The 6467-nt window shown below is 35.1% G+C and overlaps 1 long non-coding RNA gene across 1 annotated transcript; it reads left to right on the top strand.

The window, feature by feature from the left end:
• The first annotated feature begins 5601 nt into the window (after window positions 1-5601).
• LOC149515695 (uncharacterized) lies at window positions 5602-6279 on the top strand. The gene is made up of 2 exons (XR_016325869.1): window positions 5602-5662; window positions 5740-6279. It is a non-coding gene; the product is annotated as an uncharacterized LOC149515695 (long non-coding RNA).
• The last annotated feature ends 188 nt before the right edge of the window (window positions 6280-6467 follow it).

Raw genomic sequence — 6467 nt, 5'->3', positions numbered from 1 at the left:
AAGAAGTGCTAAAAAATTGATAAAATGGCTACGAGTAGTGAATTTAGTGACCAACAAAGGATTGAGGAGCTTGATGCCACGGTGGCTGCCTTAAAAGCTCATGTAGTAACTCATAATCAATTGAAGGAGATCGAGACATCCCAGCGGGAGTTGTTTGATGCTTTACATAGCTTGGGTGAGGAGACTAGAGATGCCTTGAATGTCCTTGAGAAAGAGTTTGAGGAGTTCAAGGCTCAAGTGGGTGTGATACAAATGGCTGTGGCTAGGTTGAGTTCTAGCTCGGTGGAAAAAGAGAAAAGGGCCAAAATGCTAGAGCTTCGATGTTATAAGGGGGCAAGAGATGTCAAAGAGCTTGGAAATTTCTTATTTGACATAAAACGATACTTTAGAGCTATGCGCACAGAATCAGAAGAGGATAAAGTTGCAATGGCTTCAATGTATCTTGCCAAGGATGCCAAGATGCAGTGGTATTCAAAATTTGTAAATGATGAATACCTTATTAAAACTTGGGCAGATTTTAAGCAAAAGTTAAAAAATCAGTTCTTTCTTGAGAATGTGAAGTATATAGCCCGAAGGAAGCTTCGAGAATTGGTACAAATGAGAATGGTGCGAAAGTTTGTGAGAAGCTTTTCTACCCTGATGTTGGACATTAAAGATATGTTTGAAAAAGACAAGATGTTCTATTTTCTTAATGGCCTCAAACCTTAGGTCGGGACGAAATTGTAACGATAGAAGGTGCAAGATGTGGCCATGGCCATGGCTGCCATCGAACATCTTCATGATTATAATGATGGCCTTTCAAAATGAAAGAATCCTCCATCAGATGGCAATAACTCTAACTTTAAGAATGAGAAAAAGATGGCCAAAGTGGACTGACCCTTTAGTGGGGGATCAGATAAGAGGTTTTTTGATCGAGACAATACCCAACCCAAAGCAAACAATGCATCAAATTTCAAGCCGAAGTAACCACTAGCTTGCTTTCTATGCCAAGAGTCGTATCAGGTGGCCGAATGCCCACATAAATGTGCATTTAATACTCTGAGAGCCTTGTCTCAAGAGTCTTCTAAAGCACCCAAAATGGCTAAAAAAGTTAAAAATGAACCGGTAAGGATGGGCTCAATATGGTTCTTTAGTGCCCTTCATACCCAACTAAATATGATAAAGAAAAACTTGAAAGAGGTCTGATGTATATGAAGCTAGTATTCAATGGGAAGAACATAAAGCTAGTACTCAATGGGCATAAAAGTGTGTAGATACAAGTGCAACTGATACCTTCATCACACCAAAGAAAGCAAAAAGGTGTGGTCTCAAAGTTAACAAGGACTATGGGCAAATGAAAGTGGTTAATTCACTAGCCTTTGTGATTAGTGGAAGCTCCAAGAGTGTGATGACTAAGTTGAAACCATGGAAAGAAAATGTAGATTTCATGGTTTCCCCTATGGATGACTTTGATGTTGTCCTAGAATTAGAGTTTATGATGTTAGTTCAGGCGATCCCAATTCCTGCTACTAGTTGTGTATTGTTCTTAAAGGAATGCCTATATGTAATGCCGACCACGATCTTTTCTAAGAATGGAAGAAAATGATTTCAACATTACAATTCAAGAAAAGGGTGAAGAGATGGAAGCCTTCCTATGTGGCTATACCGATTTACAAAAAGGGAATTAAGTTAGAACTGGTACCTGATAAGGTGCAAAAGGTATTGAAAGAGTTTGTAAATGTGATGATAGAGCAATTGCCAAAGGTCTTACCTCTTAAAAGATTAATAGACCATGAGATTAAGTTTCTCTCAGGAGTTAAACCACCAACTAAAGCCCTATATCGCATGGCTTTGCCAAAGCTAGTTGAATTGAGAAAAGAATTAGATAAGCTCTTACAATTCGGGTTCATTAGACCATCAAAAGCATCATTTGGGGCATCCATGCTATTTCAGAGAAAGCATGATGGGAGTTTACGGTTATGTGTAGACTATAGAACCCTAAACAAAGTAACTATGAAAAACAAATATTTTATTCCCTTTATTATGGATTTATTTGATTAACTAAGCCAGGCTAAGTACTTTTCCAAATTGGACTTGAGATCTAGCTATTATCAAGTCAGAATTGCTAAAGAAGATGAGCAAAAAATTATTTGTGTAACATGGTATGATGCTTTTTTGGTATGCTTTTTAGATTGATTAATGCCTCTACTATGTTTTATACCTTGATGAATTAAGTGTTCCATGACTATCTTGACAAGTTTATGGTAATTTATTTAGACGACATAACAGTCTATAATTTTAACTTGGAAGAGCACTAAGAGCATCTGTATCTTGTGTTTCAAATTCTACAAAAGCACCAGTTGTATGTTAAAAGGGAGAAATATGTACTTGCTTAGACATGAATTCACTTTTTAGGCCACATTATTGAACAAGGCCACATTCGAATGGATATGAATAAAGTTAGGGCTATCAAAGAGTGAACAACACTAAAGAATGTTAGTGAACTCTACTTATTTTTGGGATTAGCCAATTATTATAGAAGATTTGTGAAAACGTATTCTCGTAGAATCATGGCCCTCACGGAGCAATTGAAAAAAAAATATAAATGGTGTTAGATAAATGAATGTCAAGAGACTTTTGAGGGATTGAAGAAAGCTATGATGAAAGACCTTATCTTGGCTCTCTTCGACATTTGGAAGCCTTTTGAAGTTCAAATAAATCCATTTGATTTCGCTATTGAGGGAGTGCTTTTGCAAGAATAACACCCGATAGCATTTGAAAGTCGAAAGTTGAACGAAGTTGAAAAGAGATATATGGTTCAAAAGAAAGAACTCTTAGCAGTAATCCATTGTTTGAGAGCATTGTGGTATTATTTGTGGGGTTCACAATTCATCGCAAAGACAGACAATGCAACGGTTAGTCATTTTCTCACCCAATCGAGGCTTATGGCTAAGTAAGCTAGATGGCAGGAATTTTTATTCGAATTTGAATTTTATTTCTAACATATAGCTAGAAGAACCAATCAAGTGGTAGATGTATTGAGTAGATGAGCAGAGTTGGCTGCCCTTAGGAGAATTGACCCAATGACAGCTAGTAAAGTCACAACAAATGTCCATAAGCTAATTGAAGATAATCTGAAGAAAAACTCACAGGCCAATACCATCCTAAAGTTAGTAGAAAAAGGGAAATCCAAATACTTTTGGTAGAAAAATAGGGTCTTATTGACAATGGGTCCTTGATTATTTGTGCCAAAAATAGAGGGTCTGAGACAGATGCTATGAGGGAATACCATGACATACCATAGATGGGTCAGCCTAGTTAGTAATGTACTTTGGCTTTATTAAAACAAGGCTATTATTGACCTCACATGTGGCAATATGTGATGGACTATACAAAGATTTACCTCATTTATCAATAAGATAAAGTTGAAAAAAAAAATTGATAGGCATGCTTGAACCACTACCTAAGCCCATAAGACCTTGGGAAAGTATCTCATTTGACTTCATATCGGGCCTTTCTAAAGTTAAAGATCTCGGGTCTATTCTGATGGTGATTGAACATTTCTTGAAGTATATTACGTTCATTCCTGCCCAAAAGTATTACACTACGAAAGATACGGCTTGACTAATATTTAAACATATAATCAAGTATTGGGGCCTTACTCAAAACATTATTAGTGACAAGGATCCGAGTTTCACTAGGTCATTTTGGAGGGAACTTTACAAGATCTTTGGATCTCAACTCAACATCTCTTCAAGTTATCACCCGTAAACCGATAGTTAAACTGAATGATTTAATGGGTTTTTGGAAGACTCTTAAGATACTTTATTCAAGCTAATCAGAATAATTAGCCTTCATTATTAGATGTAGCTTAGCTTTGTTTTAATTCCAACAAGTGTTCTTACACAAATAAAAGTTCATTTGAAGTGGTCAATGGATAATTACTAAGACTATCGCATACGTCCTTTGAGTTGTATCAAGGAAAGAATCTGTGAGCCTTCAACCTTAGCAAAGAATGGTGACAAAATATAGAAATTGTGCAAACATACTTAGAGATTGCATCGAAACGCATGAAGATATGGGCAGATAAAGGCCAAAGGGTACAACAATTCAAAATTGGTGATCTTGTTCTTGTCAGACTAGTACCCGAACAAACTAAGTTCCTGAATAAGCGGGATCGTAGGTTGGTGTGAAAATATGAGGGTCCAGTAAAAATGTTTTCCAAAATGGGAAATGCTTCTTACAAAATCGACCTGTCAAAATGGATGAAGGTGCATCTAATATTCTATGTGAGCAATTTAAAGCCTTACTATACAGATCCCATAGATGCAAGTCACGATCAATCAACTAGGGCTGCCATTTCTATGAAGCCACCATTAAAACGTCGAGTTGAAGAGATTTTAACTGATAGGGTATCTAGAGTATTTCGAAGAATAGTTCATGAATACTTAGTGAAATGAGAGAGTTTAGGACCAAAATAAACCAGTTGAGAAAAAGATCATGACCTCCGAGTATTCAAGCAGAAGATTGAAGAATTTTAGGCTAACAAGTCGATGAGTACGTCGATAGAATAGGTGGGGGAAGATATCATGAGCCAACCTTTTATAGGGTCATGACCAGGCTTTGGTTGTCATGAGCCATCTATGTATAGGGCCATGACCATGTAAAGGTGTCAAAGGGAAGGGTAGATCTCATGTACTAGAAAAAAGTGTCTTCATTTCAAATATTGTAATAGTTATTGATAGTATAGCTATAAAATCTCATTAGCTCTTTAGAGGGGGTGAACAGTCGGCGTATTGTTAGGCTACGTCATTGGTTAAGGTACGTATTAAACCACCTATCTAGGGCTGCCTCTCTGACCTCGACGATGGTGGAAAGACTCGTTATACTATTCTCGATATTAATAAAATATTTTTTTAATTGAGAACATTGGGGGTCACCTGGTGTGCTCCCATTTTGCTCCGATATATCGTTGTGTATGCTTGAGATTAACTAGTGGCTTATTAGTTACCAATTTAGATATCGAACTATCCTTGGTTGACTTGTGTAAAAGCGTTCATTCAAGTACTGCACGATCTATTGCTTCATTGAGAGAAAGCTTAGCTCGTGACATTACGAATACGAAGAGAGAAGAAGAACGAAAGTTGCATAAGCATATAAAACTTTGAATAGGAAGAAATGATTTATTTTATAAATCAAAATATCAATAAAATTTTTATTTTTTAGGTCTTCACAAAAAAAATTTATTTAAATAATTAAATTAAATTAAATAATAAAATTAATTTTAAAATCAGTACACACTAAGTTTATTAAATTATTTAAATGTATTTAAAATTTTGAATCTAAATTTGATTATAAAATATTATTTAAATAGAATTTAATTTATAATTGATATTTTTACTTTTTATGAGATCTAATTATAATTATAATTTATTTAATAAATTAATAGAAATAATAGTTTTATTAAAATTAAATAGTGACATATTTGTATCGTATATTAATAAATTTATGATAAATTTTAATAAATTTGTATAATTTTTTTATATTATACTACACAGAAAAATGTGAAAAACTAATAACATATTTATATTTTTGTTTTGCGGTCAGATCCATTCTCTTATAGGTAGAACAAACCAAATTCATCTAGAGATGCTTCCCCGAGGAGAATGGCCAAAATGGGAAGGTATCAAAATATATATCCTTCATAACTAAGCTGCATATTCCCTGGTAATGGTGCTCTAATAAACTTCTTCTGATCAGTTCTGCAGGTGCAGGATTTGTGGTGGCATGCCGTTGCCTTGGAACTGGGGAATGCAGGTGTATAATGGACTTCCATTTCATGAAGAGAGATACTGATCACACCCAAGACAATAAGTATCAGATTCAAGGTGGCCGTAGTTCACAGAGTGCTGCAGATCGAGTGCTTCATCATAAGCAAAACAATTCAGGTAATGAGACATGAAGAGTTGGTGGAAGCATGGTTATGAAGACATGATGGGACTTTCATAGCAAATTTCACATTGATGGAGGCTTCATATTTTGTAACCTAGTGATGATTTTCAGAAAGCATCTGATTCTGAAATTATAGCTAGATGGGCACCTTAAATTCCAAAAGGTGCAAGTTCCTTCCATTAAAGTAGTTTTCCATCAAGCAAAAATGTTATAGATTTCAAGAATTTGAAATAAAGCCTTGCTTTTATGATAGATCTTAATTTTTTTTTTTTTTATAAACTATTAAATTTATTCATCCAAAACGAAATGGATCAAGTCTACTTCAAAGAAACATAATAAATCAGTTAAGAGATTACAATAGTTTAACCACAAAACATTTAGTTAAAATTCAAGACCCCAAGAATAGCATCCCGATCTTTAGAGAAAGAGGAGTCTGAAATGGATTGCCAATTTTTAACAGGATTGTCTCGTTGATACATCCTGCATTTATTTCATCTGGAAAGAAAGGAACCAACGCAAGCTCGGACGTCCTTTTC

The sequence above is a fragment of the Durio zibethinus genome, chromosome 12 (assembly GCF_047325235.1).
Source record: "Durio zibethinus cultivar Kanyao isolate XHJ-2024 chromosome 12, ASM4732523v1, whole genome shotgun sequence".
Classification (NCBI taxonomy): Eukaryota; Viridiplantae; Streptophyta; class Magnoliopsida; order Malvales; family Malvaceae; genus Durio; species Durio zibethinus.
The sequence above is the reverse complement of the archived record's forward strand: the minus strand, read 5'-3'. Positions and strand labels throughout refer to the sequence as shown.